The 15,769-nt window shown below is 44.8% G+C and overlaps 1 protein-coding gene across 4 annotated transcripts in view; it reads left to right on the plus strand.

Moving 5' to 3' along the window:
- Positions 1-15,769, plus strand: part of LOC137065527 (transcriptional enhancer factor TEF-3-like) — a 58,221-nt gene that overhangs the window by 17,201 nt on the left and 25,251 nt on the right. The gene's annotated exons all lie outside the window — the stretch shown is intronic.

The following is a 15,769-nucleotide window of genomic DNA, read 5'->3' on the forward strand; positions in this document are numbered from 1 at the left end:
GCATACTGAGCTTTTTACACTGTTAAAGACTTGGATTCCCATCCTAAACATAGACAAAGTTTCAAAAACTAATGTTGGACGTTTGATGGAGTATTTCTGTGTCAAAAATACTCCTTCCGGTTTCTCACAAGTTTCGGAGAGTTTTTTTCGAGTATGGGTCGGCTTGACTTCGATAGAGCGGAAGGTCCTTGTATGGGCCGTACGGGCTCTTCTCCCGGTAGGGTGCGCGCGCGCGTGACTAGAGCGAGAGAGGAAATGCACGCCCATAAACACTCGCTCAGCTGCAGATCCAGTCGTCGCTATAGTCCGCGCCGCGCTCCACTTTATTCCTGTGGGTGACGTCGAGCGACTTCAACGCTTCAGCACAGTATTCCGGGAAGGCAGCGCTGCATTTGAACCGATTTGAACGCAGAAATGACGAGAAGCTTCACAACATCGCTTCAGTCGCGTCGCAAAGTGGATCTCCACGCCACTGCTGTCAGGACTTCACCAAATCATACCAAAGAAGTGTGTTTTTGACGGAGCGGTCCCAGCGATAAAGGTTCGGTCCTGCTTTGGAAGCAGCCGGTGAGTAAAACTGCTTCAAATGTCTGTGCTGTTGGCGATCGTCCCGTGAGTAAACATCAGTAAACGACACGATCGCGTGCTTCGTCATTCAAATGCGCTAACGGACTCCATTGTTGTTCTCTGTATAACGTTACACTAGTCTGACGTGCAAAACCGTTTTGCTTGCTACTGCTAAGGTTTAGTCGCATACAATAGTCCATAAACCGAATCATGTCCTCATAAACTGCAAGTAAAGACACACAAATGTTGACAGGCCCCTAAATACAGTCCATACCACAGAGACGGACATCCTGATGCTGCTGTTTCTCCTGTTCAATTTATTTCAGCCTCCGGATCTGATGCTGGATCATATATCTATAGCTGAGATCGATAGCGATGGGCTTCTCCACGCTTGAGGACGTCACCGCTTTGTTCGCATTCGTCATTCTTTAGCTCCGCCCACACGATACGCCTCCAGGCACTCGTTTTTTTCCGGAAAGACTCGGTACAGCCCATATTTCTTTTATAAATATAATAAAACTAAAGACTTTTCGGAGATATGAAGGATGCAATACTACTCTATAGGTACTCAAGATTGACATGAGATTGACTGAAACTGAGTGTTTCACCCCCCTTTAATTACAAAAGTTGCTGAATAATGTAATACATAAAAGAATAATAGCCTAAAGAACCTTTGTGCCAAAAGGGTTCTTTCTTGTCATTGTAGAACCTTTTTAGCATTTGAGTAAAGAACCCTATGGTTCTATATAGAACCTCAATGAAGCCTTTTTCTAAGAGTGTAGTGTTGCTGTCTAAGCATAACAACATCTGCAAAATTATGACGCTCAAAGCAAAGGGCAATTTTTTGTGCGAAAGAAATCGCTTTTTTAGGACTACAAGCGGCTGGTAGACTACAACAAGCTTCCTCTCGGGAAGCAACACCTCAATTATAATACTGCACTAGCTACTTGGCAAACCTTTAGCTAGTACCCAGCAAACATTTGGACGTTTAATGACCGTTGAAAAGACGTCAATCCTACACGTCCCGTCCCGGTTGAAAAATAGTTCCAAAATGAAAGTTGAATCGACGTCTTTGACGTCATCTGGCCGTGAACTGCACGTCTCTTCTGCGCGTCCCTGGACGTCTAAATGCGACGTCTTCTGGCTGTTTAAATGCGTTGCTACATAATTTACGTGTATTTATAAGCCTGCATATATAAAATAATTACACACCCATTGTGTAACATCGTGAAAGGCAATCAGTTATGGCGTGAGGTTTAACACATCTTGACAAGGTTCAAAAAAGGTCCAAAATAGGTCCAGTCAGACCTGAACCTCCATACAACGTTTTAATCACGTGCATCACAAACAAGAACACATTGAGGACATAAGCAAAAAAAAAAACAGCATGTTCTGATTTACCACAACATTTTATTGTTTTGAACAGCCACAACTTTTCCTCTTTTTTTATTTTTCATCATTGTTTAACATCTGTTAACCAAACTAAAACACCAAATTCAAAATACTGAATTATTAGCCTTTAAGATAACATTTAACAATAAGGTTCAAAGTTAACATTAACTAATAATGAACTGCACTTATAAAGCATTTCTTTATTTTTGTTAATTTCAACATTTACTGATGCATTATTAAAATCTTGTTAACATTAGTTAATGCACTGTGAACTAACATGAACAGCTGTATTTTTATTAACTAACGTTAACAAAGATGAACAAATACACAGTAACAAATGTATCGCTCGTTTCATGTTAACTAATGCATTAACTAATGTTAACTGATACAACCTTATTGTAAAGTGTTACTGCCTATATAAAGGGATAGTTCACCCAAAAATGAAAATTCTGTCATGTTTCAAACCTGTATACCTTTCTATGTTCTGCTGAACACAAAGATATTTGGAAGAACGTTTGTAACCGAACAGATCTCAACACATTAACTACTAAAGTAGGCAAATAATATAATGTTAGTTAATGGGAGGTTATATCTGCTTGGTTACAAACTGGCTTCCAAATATAGTTGTGTACAGCAGAACATTGAAAGGGATAACAATGAATTTTCATTTTTGGGAGAACTATCCCTGGCTTAAACACATTAAAGTGTTTTGGCTCATTTTTGTAAGCACCACCCCAGCTCTTCCTGTATAGGGCTTCAGGTGTTCCTCCATCACTGCATCAATCTCAGAGTCTGGAGCATTCGGGTTCCACCTCTTCACAGCATCTGAGGGAAGAGAATATATATCTTATTTTTAATAAATAAAAGGGAAAATGTGAGGTAAATTACATGCATGTATTCTCAAAATAGCTTAATGGAGTACAGCAAAATAAAAAAACAATGGAACAACATGTATAATAAAAATAATAATAATAATAATAATAATAATAATAATAATAATAATAATAATACATTTTATTTATAACGCACTTCATTCCGAAGAATCTCAAAAGTGCTACATGGGAAAATGACAAAAATCAATAAAAATAAGTAAAATGATATAATAATAAAAACAAACACATAAAAGCATTACATTTTATTTTATTGTATAAAAGATGTTCTGCTTTAAATGGGTGTTAGATGGATCCATCAGTTGGGGGATCAGCATCTGTCCGCTCCCTCTTCAATACCACTGTGCTGCCCTAAAAAAAAAACTTAGGTGTGTGTCTGTGAGAAAGACCCTTAACTAGGTTTGTGTCTGTGAGAAAGTGAAAGACAGGTGGGCTGAGATGTCCCTTAAATAGATAAATGTTACCAATAAAAATTATATTAAGGAACAATATATTTTTTTGATTGGCATATGGCCCAAATTACATCATATAAAGGATACATTAATAAGTTACAGTAATAATTTTGACGGTATCATTTAACATACTTTCTATTTATATGTTCGAAATAACTTTTCTACTTGGCCAAACTCAGTACATTTCAGTTGACAATGTAGCATCATTTCTTCCATTTCATTCGTGTCAAACAAGTAAAACTCAAGCATGTTAATCAAATAATACAAAATGTACTGTTACGTCACGGACACGAGGAAACAGGAAATTGGTGCGAGGACTCAAGTGCAGTGAGAAAATTATAATTTATTATAAAATAAAACATAAACTCAACACAAAAACCCACGAGGGGGAAAAACACATAATCAGGACTGTAACATAACTCAAAAACATACCAACAGAGAAATCACGGGGAACCGGAAGACGCAGACATAACATACACAAGGATCCAACACAGACTGACAAACACAAGGAGATTATAAAGGGAACAAACAAGGCAGATAATGAGGGAGAACAGGTGGGGCAAATTAACCAATAATCAGATAACAAGGGGGAGGGAACTGACAGGGACACGAGCACATGCTCAACATAACAAAACCCACAAGTGCACACAAGACAGGACAGGCATGTGACATTACCCCCTCCTTAAGGAGCGGCTACCAGACGCTCCACTAGGGACGGGAGGGACAGACCCGGGCGGGACGGGAGGGACAGACCAGGGAGGGACGGGAGGGACAGACCAGGGAGGGACGGGAGGGACAGACCAGGGAGGGACGGGAGGGACAGACCAGGGAGGGACGGGAGGGACAGACCAGGGAGGGACGGGAGGGACAGACCAGGGGGGCACGGGAGGGACAGACCAGGGGGGCACGGGAGGGACAGACCAGGGGGGCACGGGAGGGACAGACAAAGAAGGTACAGACAAGGGAGGGGTAAACAAGGGAGGAACGAGGAAAACAAAAAGTTCAGGAGGCCATGGTGGCCCACAAAGTTCGAATGGCCAGGGCGGCCCACCGAGTTCGGGAGGCCCACCAAGTTCAAGCGGCCGGGGCGGCCCATAGAGTTCAGGCAGCCAGGGCAGTGCGGGTAGCGCAGGGCGCCAGGGAGGCGCAGTGAGAGCAGGGCGCCAGAGAGGCGCGGTGAGTGCAGGGGGCGCCAGGGAGGCGCGGTGAGAGCAGGGCGCCAGAGAGGCGCGGTGAGTGCAGGGGGCGCCAGGGAGGCGCAGTGAGAGCAGGGCGCCAGAGAGGCGCGGTGAGTGCAGGGGGCGCCAGGGAGGCGCAGTGAGAGCAGGGCGCCAGAGAGGCGCGGTGAGTGCAGGGGGCGCCAGGGAGGCGCGGTGAGAGCAGGACGCCTCAGCGGCGCGGTGAGAGCAGGACGCCTCAGCGGCGCACGGAGAGCAGGACGCCTCAGCGGCGCACGGAGAGCAGGACGCCTCAGCGGCGCACGGAGAGCAGGACGCCTCAGCGGCGCACGGCGAGCAGGACGCCTCAGCGGCGCACGGAGAGCAGGACGCCTCAGCGGCGCACGGAGAGCAGGACGCCTCAGCGGCGCACGGAGAGCAGGACGCCTCAGCGGCGCACGGCGAGCAGGACGCCTCAGCGGCGCACGGAGAGCAGGACGCCTCAGCGGCGCACGGAGAGCAGGACGCCTCAGCGGCGTACGGAGAGCAGGGCGCCTCAGCGGCGCACGGAGAGCAGGGCGCCTCAGCGGCGCACGGAGAGCAGGGCGCCTCAGCGGCGCAGGGAGAGCAGGGCGCCTCAGCGGCGCAGGGAGAGCAGGGCGCCTCAGCGGCGCAGGGAGAGCAGGGCGCCTCAGCGGCGCAGGGAGAGCAGGGCGCCTCAGCGGCGCAGGGAGAGCAGGGCGCCTCAGCGGCGCAGGGAGAGCAGGGCGCCTCAGCGGCGCAGGCAGGGTGTTGGGGAAACTTCTCCAGTCCAGCAGTATCCACCGGCACTGGGACCACCGGAATACGATCTGCTGGCATTGGGACCACCGGAACATGATCTGCCAGAACTGGGACCACCGGAACACGATCCACCGGCACAGGGACCACCGGAACACGATCCGCCGGAACTGAGACCACCGGCACACGATCCACCGGAACTGGGACCACCGGAACTGCCTCCGGGGCTTCGGATAAAGCCCTGTGCTCCTTCCACGCATGCAGGACTGCCACCACAAAGCATCCCATCACAGACCTCCAGGCCGTTTCCGGACTCGGGACCACCGGAACGGAGTCCACCGGCACAGGGACCACCGGAACACGATCCACCGGCACAGGGACCACCGGAACACGATCCACCGGCACAGGGACCACCGGAACATGATCCACCGGCACAGGGACCACCGGAACACGATCCACCGGCACAGGGACCACCGGAACACGATCCACCGGCACAGGGACCACCGGAGCACGATCCACCGGCACAGGGACCACCGGAGCACGATCCACCAGCACAGGGACCACCGGAACACGATCCGCCGGCACTGGGACCACCGGAATACGATCCGCCGGCACTGGGACCACTGGAACATGATCCGCCGGCACTGGGACCACCGGAATAATATCCGCCAGCATTGGGACCACCGGAACACGATCCGCCGGCACTGGGACCACCGGCACAGGGACCACCGGCACAGGGACCACTGAAACTTGGACCACCGGAAAAGGCACGGAGGGAGACTTCCTTCTCCTCCTCCGTTTCAGGACCACTGGAACACGATCCGCCGGTACTGGGACCACCGGAATACGATCCGCCGGAATCGTGACCACCGGAACACGATCCGCCGGTACTGGGACCACCAGCATATGATCCGCCGGCACTGGGACCATGGAAGGACTGGGGCCCAGGCGGTTGATGAATTCCCAGAATCCCAGACTCCCCATACTATCCATTACCTCCGGAGAGAGGGGCATGTCGAGGCAGAGATTAAAAGCTTCCTTCCACTCTGCCTCATTGAGTCTAAAATGGTCCACCTCCCTGAGGAACCTGCCTGCGAACTGTTGCACATCCGTCCCCTGTTGACGGATGTACCGGGAGTTCAGGTAACGCATTACCCGCAGGTTCTTCTCCCACTCCATAGGAGGATACCGGGAGAAAAAACAAAAACAAAAACAACAAAAAAAAAACAAGTCCTGCTGAGTCCTCAAGTGGTTGGATCCTTCTGTTACGTCACGGACACGAGGAAACAGGAAATTGGTGCGAGGACTCAAGTGCAGTGAGAAAATTATAATTTATTATAAAATAAAACATAAACTCAACACAAAAACCCACGAGGGGGAAAAACACATAATCAGGACTGTAACATAACTCAAAAACATACCAACAGAGAAATCACGGGGAACCGGAAGACGCAGACATAACATACACAAGGATCCAACACAGACTGACAAACACAAGGAGATTATAAAGGGAACAAACAAGGCAGATAATGAGGGAGAACAGGTGGGGCAAATTAACCAATAATCAGATAACAAGGGGGAGGGAACTGACAGGGACACGAGCACATGCTCAACATAACAAAACCCACAAGTGCACACAAGACAGGACAGGCATGTGACATGTACTTACCCAACAGTAGATTTTTAATAATATACCGATACAACTCCCCAATTCCTCTCCTCGTGGTTGTTCAACGGTCCCGTCCGGCCTTCCGGGAGAGCATATCTCGCGAGATTATATCCTATCGCGGGATTTTGTAATATCGCAATATGTATTAATAATAATAGATTTTATTTATAACGCGCTATTACTATATATTGTTACTACATCTTGGCAGCACAGTTTTGGCTATCTTCATCCAACTCAGACCTAAATGGTGAATGGAAATGTATCTGTTTTACATAAAAATTATAATGAATAGGCCTACATAAAACATGAAAAAAATGACTAAAATGCAGCTTTACAATCACTTAACCACATGGGCACTTTGTGATTATAATTAATTAAATGAGATAAAGTAAATATATTTATTTTGCATGCAAATTGTGTATTTCATAAAGATAATTCCTGTTTTTTTCCTGCTATCTCGTCAGTGGACGTCTTATTCACAACCTCTTAAATACTACTTGATGCACTTAAATTAATTATTGCAGCATTAACCAATGTATAAGGTAAGCACAGCTTTTGCATATTTCACAAGGATTTCATAACATAAGGGTCAGGATGGACTATAATTGCATGTGTAAAAGACGTCGCCAGGTGACGTCCTCTCACAACCGAATCACAACAGGGTGTATATTGAACTACACGGAGCTAAAAGTCGAAGTAATAATTATACATACAACTCCAGAGAACTGTAGACATGAACAAACGTATCTGAATACATTTTTAAGAAATGTTTCTGTATTACACATTTTTACTGATTCATGCCGTCCTACCGCGACTATTTTTGGCCAGGGACACGACGTTGCCGTCGGACCAATGTTTGCTGGGTATTAGCACACATTAGCTTCTTATATGCTTAATATTAACAGCCCCTTCTGCAAAGCTGTAATAACATTAGTTGTTTAGTCCACAGCCTAAGAAATTGCTCCACTCTTCTCCACAATGGTAATTTAAATTATTCTAAAAATTCCAATTGAATATTAAACACTAAACACAATCTCATCTTGCTCAAAAATACGTAAAATAACACTTTTACATATAAAATAACAACATTTACACTCTCTTGATTTAGCCATATGCAAACCATGCTGGGAACTAACAAGCCCCGCCCAGTTTATGTTAATGCAACACAAATCATTAATTTAATCTCAACACAAACGGATTAAGCAAACTTCAATTTAAGTCAAATTAAGCTAGGATAAAATGTATAGCAATTGTGTTGCTTTAGCTCATTTTAATTTAGCAATTTGAACAAGCAGTAAAAATCATTTTCTCTGATTTTCTTGGCTCCTCATGTTTTTTTTCCTCTCTTTGAGATCCCCGCAGTGAAATCTCACTCTGAGTGCACATTGGTGAACCCTAAGTGTGCCCTTCGCTGACCCTCAGGAGACCGTCTGCCGCACAGATGTGCCCGCTCTCTATCTGTCGCTCCACAGATGTTTGAGAAACTGAAACTGACGCTGCAGAATGAGCCAATGAGAGGGTTTTTTTATCTGAGAAGAAAGTCTTTAACTTTAACAGTCTCCATTTGCTGAGAGTCTAAAAAATAAAGGTTCTATCACAAATCTATCTGCGTTTGTGTTCAATCCTCAAATAATCCTCAAATCGTATTGATCAATGATTCGGATCGCTTGTCAAACTGCCAAACTGCTGAAATCATGTGACCGTTCAAATCTTTATTTGAGGATTGAAAACAAACCCAGAAGAGAAGACAATGCTGAATAAAGTCGTAGTTTTTGTTATTTTTGGACCCAAATGTATTTTCTCTGCTTCAAGAGACTCTAATTAACCCACTGATGTCTCATATGGACTACTGTGATGATGTTTTTATTCCCTTTCTGGACATGGACAGTATAGTGTGCATACACTTGCATACGGACTAAATATAAAATATCTTAAACTGTGTGTGAAGATGAACGGAGGTCTTACGGGTGTGGAACAACATTAGGGTGAGGAGTTAATGACAGACATTTAATTTTTGGGTGAACTAACCCTTTAAAGAGCCTTGAACATTCATGGAACCTTTCCATTGGACAAAATGTTATTTCATAATAATAAAAATGAAATGTTCACTAAAAGGTACTTTGGGGAATCAAATGGTGGTTTTGTTTTTTTAAGTTAGGCATCACTGTGAAAACACCCTTTTGGAGCCTTTATTTTAAGCGTGAGATGGTTTAATGGTTTCCTCCAGGTTTGTCTTGTAGTGTGCACAAGTCCTGTAATAATGTGCTTGTGTGTGTTAGTTGTTTATTGGAGCTGAGCAGACGCTAAGGACTCACAGATCAGGAATGACTGGAATGTGAAGAGGAGGAGGAGGAGGAGAAAGAGAGAGAGAGGTTGAGTGGGAGGTTATGGATTTATGAGGTCATTGTGGGAGCTGCTGTACTTTTGCGTGACATGAACTTTGTTTCGGTCCCTCTCAGACCCTCAGGGTGGACAGCGTGTGTGTGTGTGTGTGTGTGTGAAGGGTTCAGGTGACTGTTTTCACTCTAGTGGATATGATTAACCCCTCCGTAGTGCCGTCACTGTGCACACAATGACCCCTCACATAGAGCGTGCATATACAAATCTTTTTGTGCACTATTGTTATATTTAGGAGTATTCCTTCACTGCAAAAAAAAAAAAAAAACACAAAAAAATATTGCATATGTGTATTTTTAACTACATTGTTCGTGACTCGGACTACATGTTGCTTTGGATGTTTTTGATTCACTAAAATGAACTGGCTGCTAAGAGTCAATCATTCGTGATTCACTAAAAGAACCGTGTCCGAAGAGTCAATCGTTTATGATTCACTAAAAAGAATTGGGTCTAAGAGTCAATCATTCGTGATTCATTAAAAAACTGGGTTATAAGAGTCAATCATTTGCGAATCACTGAAAAGAACTGGATGCAAAGAGTCAATTGTTCGTGATTCACTAAAAAAACTGGGTCTTAAGAGTCAATCGTTTGTGTGTCACTAAAAAGAACTGTGTCCGAAGAGTCAATGATTTGTGATTCACTCAAAGAATTGGGTCTGAAGAGTCAATTGTTTTAATTAAATAATACATTATTCATCGTCTTTAATACATTGGCCAATTTTTCTAATCAGACCGATAACGATAACATTAAAATTAACATATATATCGGCCGATACCGATATGGTGGCGGTATATTGTGAATCCCTAATAAGATTCATTAGTTCACAAATCAGAGATGTTGCATATGTTTTTAATTCACTAAAACGAAAGAGATGAAATCAAAAATCTGACTTTACTTGACATGTTGTTTGCTGGTTTTGCCTGTGAGGGACAATCTTTGCTGTTATTTCCCTCTACTGTACATGTACTGTACTACATGTGTTTTTGTCATACCCCTTTTAGACTACATGGGAAGTTTTGTCGTAGTGCCGAAGATTCAGAAGTGATGCATTAAAAATCACATGTAGTAAGTTATTTTGAACAAACAAACATTCTTGCATTTGCCGAAGTAAATGTGAGTGTTGTTTGTCTATTGCAGGTCGTTGCCATGTTGTTGCAATTGTGTTTTTTGTGTTTTTAGTGCATTGATACGTGGTAGGGTGTTTTGGATGCATTTATACGAAACTATCCAGTTGATAGGGTGTTCTGTGTGGTTGCTAGGGAGTTGCTATTTGTTAACTTTACTGTGAACAACGTCATAGAAGACCAAAGATGTTGCTTAAAGTGAGGTCTGCTGTGGTCAGTATCTATCAAAAGTGCTCCGAGGAAGGAACAGTGGAGAACCGGCGACAGCGTCATCGGTGGCCAAGGCTCAGTGATGCACGTGGGGAGCGAAGGCTGAAAGTGAGGTCTCACATGATGCCTCTGAGAAAGTTAAAGAGCCTCTTGAAGTAGAAAAAACAAACAAGATAATTTGGTAACACTTTACAATACGGGTGCACTAATATTCATTAATTCATGCTCAACTAATGCACAGATAATCATGAGTTAATGTTTTACTAATGGTGAACTAACCTATTTATTAATGATTACTGCATCAGAAACTAATGGAGATTCATCATGATTAATAGATCAAGTAATCATTAAATTGTTATTAGTTATTGTATTAATTCCTTATAACATATTAAATGAACTAATAATGTAATTTAACGTGTTAATTACCGCAACGGGTCAAAGACATGCATCTGAACTTCCAGTGTCTGCTTTAATTAATCATTAGCTAATGATTTATAAAGGTGTCATTATGTTATGACTTTACTTGTTTGGGCACATGACTATTAACTAATTCAAAATTAATTCAAAACCCATAACCACAGTTACATATTACTTAATCAATTAGTTAATAGTCATGTGCCCAAACAAGTAAAGTCATAACATAATGACACCTTTATAAATCATTAGCTAATGATTAATTAAAGCAGACACTGGAAGTTCAGATGCATGTCTTTGACCCGTTGCGGTAATTAACACGTTAAATTACATTATTAGTTCATTTAATATGTTATAAGGAATTAATACAATAACTAATAACAATTTAATGATTACTTGATCTATTAATCATGATGAATCTCCATTAGTTTCTGATGCAGTAATCATTAATAAATGGGTTAGTTCACCATTAGTAATACATTAACTCATGATTATCTGTGCATTAATGAAGCATGAATTAATGAATATTAGTGCACCCTTGTTACCGGTCGGACATTTTCTTCATACACAGTCACACAGAGGGTGTTTTTGTTGGGTAAGAGGGCATTGAGTGGTTTTGTCCCAGTGTATACTAGTGCTAGTAACCGGAGTCCTGCTGGATGGACGAGCGTGGAGATTTATGGGAGGCGTAAAGGCACATTCTATAAACATTGACACACAGACCAGCTGCTGCATCTCTCTCCGCTTCGAGACTTTGCCGTGTCGAACCCTTTCATTCCCTTCACCTTCTTGTCCAATGTGCCCCGTCTGTCAGCAAAAGCATCACCTCAAAATGATGAACACTCTGGGCGGTGGGATATTTGCTTCACCGTGTTCTTTCACATTAACCAATGCAATTACAATTGAGATCTCGTCTAGCGTCGGATCAATTCCCCGGCACACACATGTGAATGAACACTCTCGTCACTCATATTACAGTTTTTTTTTGGATTGCTTAAACACAGTTTTCAATTAGCACAACCAAACACCCAATCAGCAAAACAACACAGATCCTTTGCATAATTAAACACTCTTGTAAAAACTACACTTCTGTTTAAAAAACACACTTTGTGAAACCGAAACACACGTTTCACATTACTATACTCCATTTGCACGAGTTACACTCTGCTGTGATAAACCTAAAACACTTAGCACTTCTACTTCCCTATGATTAGAGTAGGCTACCATCAACAAAGTACAAATATAATGTAAATCCACCAAACACTACACAAGCCCAATGATGCAGACTGAAGAAACTCAGTTATTTCTCAACACACCCAAAGTGCTGACATGGACATTCATAATACTGTAACAAAATGTCACTTTACGTATTGTACTGTAAGTTTAATGTAAAAAAAACAACAACAACAAAACAAACTAGACATTGTCTTTGCCTTGCTGGATCTGGCCAGAGATTTTCATCAATATCACAGGCAATGTTGTCATAGCACGTCTTGAATTATGCCAGAAAAAATGCCAGAATGCCAGAAAAAACGGTACAGTTCTGTCACTGGGGCGGTATCCTAAGATACAAAACCGAAAGGGTACTGATATGTACCTTTAAGGTACTAATTTGCACTCTTAATGTAATGATAAGTACCTTTTAAGGTACTAATATGTACCATTTAGGGTACCTAAATGATGTACCTTTTCACTTTTGTACCTTAGAGTACCGCCCCAGTGACAGAACTGTACCTTTTTCTCTAAGAGTGTTGCATTGCTGCTACCTCCATCTGGTCCCAGGACACCTCCTTGTCCTCCTCCTTGTCCTCCTCCTTGTCCTCCTCCTCCTTGTCCTCCTCCTTGTCCTCCTCCTTGTCCTCCTCCTTGTCCTCCTCCTTGTCCTCCTCCTTGTCCTCCCTCCTTGACCTCCTTCTTGTCCTCCTCCTTGACCTCCTCCTTGTCCTCCTCCTTGTCCTCCTCCTTGTCCTCCTCCTTGACCTCCTCCTTGTCCTCCTCATTGACCTCCTCATTGACCTCCTCCTTGTCCTCCTCCTTGTCCTCCTCATTGTCCTCCTCCTTGTCCTCCTCCTTGTCCTCCTCCTTGACCTCCTCCTTGACCTCCTCCTTGTCCTCCTCATTGTCCTCCTCCTTGTCCTCCTCATTGACCTCCTCCTTGACCTCCTTCTTGTCCTCCTCCTTGACCTCCTCCTTGTCCTCCTCCTTGACCTCCTCCTTGTCCTCCTCCTTGACCTCCTCTTTGTCCTCCTCCTTGTCCTCCTTCTTGTCCTCCTCCTTGTCCTCCTCATTGACCTCCTCATTGACCTCCTCCTTGTCCTTCTCCTTGTCCTCCTCATTGTCCTCCTCCTTGTCCTCCTCATTGACCTCCTCCTTGACCTCCTCCTTGTCCTCCTCCTTGACCTCCTCCTTGTCCTCCTCCTTGTCCTCCTCCTTGTCCTCCTCCTTGACCTCCTCCTTGACCTCCTCCTTGTCCTCCTCATTGTCCTCCTCCTTGTCCTCCTCATTGACCTCCTCCTTGACCTCCTTCTTGTCCTCCTCCTTGACCTCCTCCTTGTCCTCCTCCTTGACCTCCTCCTTGTCCTCCTCCTTGACCTCCTCTTTGTCCTCCTCCTTGTCCTCCTTCTTGTCCTCCTCCTTGTCCTCCTCCTTGACCTCCTCCTTGTCCGCCTCCTTGACCTCCTCCTTGACCTCCTCCTTGTCCTCCTCCTTGTCCTCCTCCTTGACCTCCTCCTTTTCCTCCTCCTTGTCCTCCTCCTTGACCTCCTCCTTGTCCTCCTCCTTGACCTCCTCCTTGACCTCCTCCTTGTCCTCCTCATTGTCCTCCTCCTTGTCCTCCTCATTGACCTCCTCCTTGACCTCCTTCTTGTCCTCCTCATTGTCCTCCTCCTTGTCCTCCTCATTGACCTCCTCCTTGACCTCCTCCTTGTCCTCCTCCTTGTCCTCCTCCTTGACCTCCTCCTTGTCCTCCTCCTTGACCTCCTCCTTGTCCTCCTCCTTGACCTCCTCCTTGACCTCCTCCTTGTCCTCCCTCATTGTCCTCCTCCTTGTCCTCCTCCTTGACCTCCTCCTTGACCTCCTCCTTGTCCTCCTCATTGTCCTCCTCCTTGTCCTCCTCATTGACCTCCTCCTTGACCTCCTTCTTGTCCTCCTCCTTGACCTCCTCCTTGTCCTCCTCCTTGACCTCCTCCTTGTCCTCCTCCTTGACCTCCTCTTTGTCCTCCTCCTTGTCCTCCTTCTTGTCCTCCTCCTTGTCCTCCTCTTTGTCCTCCTCCTTGTCCTCCTCCTTGTCCTCCTCCTTGACCTCCTCCTTTTTCCTCCTCCTTGTCCTCCTCCTTGACCTCCTCCTTGTCCTCCTCCTTGACCTCCTCCTTGACCTCCTCTTTGTCCTCCTCCTTGTCCTCCTCCTTGTCCTCCTCCTTGTTCTCCTCCTTGACCTCCTACTTGTCCTCCTCCTTGACCCTCCTACTTGTCCTCCTCCTTGTCCTCCTCCTTGTCCTCCTCCTTGTCCTCCTCCTTGTCCTCCTCCTTGTTCTCCTCCTTGTCCTCCTCCTTGACCTCCTTCTTGTCCTCCTCCTTGTCCTCCTCCTTGACCTCCTTCTTGTCCTTCTCCTTGACCTCCTCTTGTCCTCCTCCTTGTCCTTCTCCTTGTCCTCCTCCTTGTCCTCCTCCTTGTCCTCCTCCTTGACCTCCTTCTTGTCCTTCTCCTTGTCCTCCTCCTTGTCCTCCTCCTTGTCCTCCTCCTTGTCCTCCTCCTTGACCTCCTTCTTGTCCTTCTCCTTGTCCTCCTCATTGTCCTCCTCCTTGTCCTCCTCCTTGACCTCCTTCTTGTCCTTCTCCTTGACCTCCTCCTTGTCCTCCTCCTTGTCCTTCTCCTTGTCCTCCTCCTTGTCCTCCTCCTTGACCTCCTTCTTGTCCTTCTCCTTGTCCTCCTCCTTGTCCTCCTCCTTGTCCTCCTCCTTGACCTCCTTCTTGTCCTTCTCCTTGTCCTCCTCCTTGTCCTCCTCCTCGTCTTACTCTTTCTCTGACTCTTTCCATTGTGTTCGATGACCGATGAACTCACCTGCTGCTAGTGCTTATACACCTGATTACTGTGTCTATAAAAGTGTTTGCACAGCTGATGAATGTGTTGAACCAATTGTTTGGACGGTGCAGTAATTTGACAGTCAGTGCTTTGGTATTGCAAGGAAGTGACTTCATGAAAGATTTGTGTGTGTAATGTAAGTGTGTTTAGTGTTTTACAAATCACTGTGTAGAGTTTTGCATCAAGTGTGAGGTTGACAATGTGCTTATAGTTGTCCAAATATGGGCTGATGTTCTGCTTCTTGAGTGTAAGGTTTTGTTAATAGTGTACTAATTTTAATTTTAGTGTGTAAGCAATCCAAAAAAAAAAAAAAAAACTGTAACAAAATGTAGTTTTTTGTTTATTTAATTTAATTATTTGTATATAAATAATTTAATGTATAATGTGTGTGTATACACCAATCAGGCATAACATTATGACCACCTTCCTAATATTGTGTTGGTTCCCCTTTTGCTGCCAAACCAGCCCTGAGCCGTCGAGGCATGGACTCCACTAGACCCCTGAAGGTGTGCTGTGGTATCCGGCACCAAGATATTAGCAGCAGATCTTTTAAGTCCTGTAAGTTGTGAGATGGGGCCTCCATGGATCGGACTTGTTTGTTCAGCACATCCCACAGATGCTCGATTGGATTGAGAT

The sequence above is a fragment of the Pseudorasbora parva genome, chromosome 25 (assembly GCF_024679245.1).
Source record: "Pseudorasbora parva isolate DD20220531a chromosome 25, ASM2467924v1, whole genome shotgun sequence".
Classification (NCBI taxonomy): Eukaryota; Metazoa; Chordata; class Actinopteri; order Cypriniformes; family Gobionidae; genus Pseudorasbora; species Pseudorasbora parva.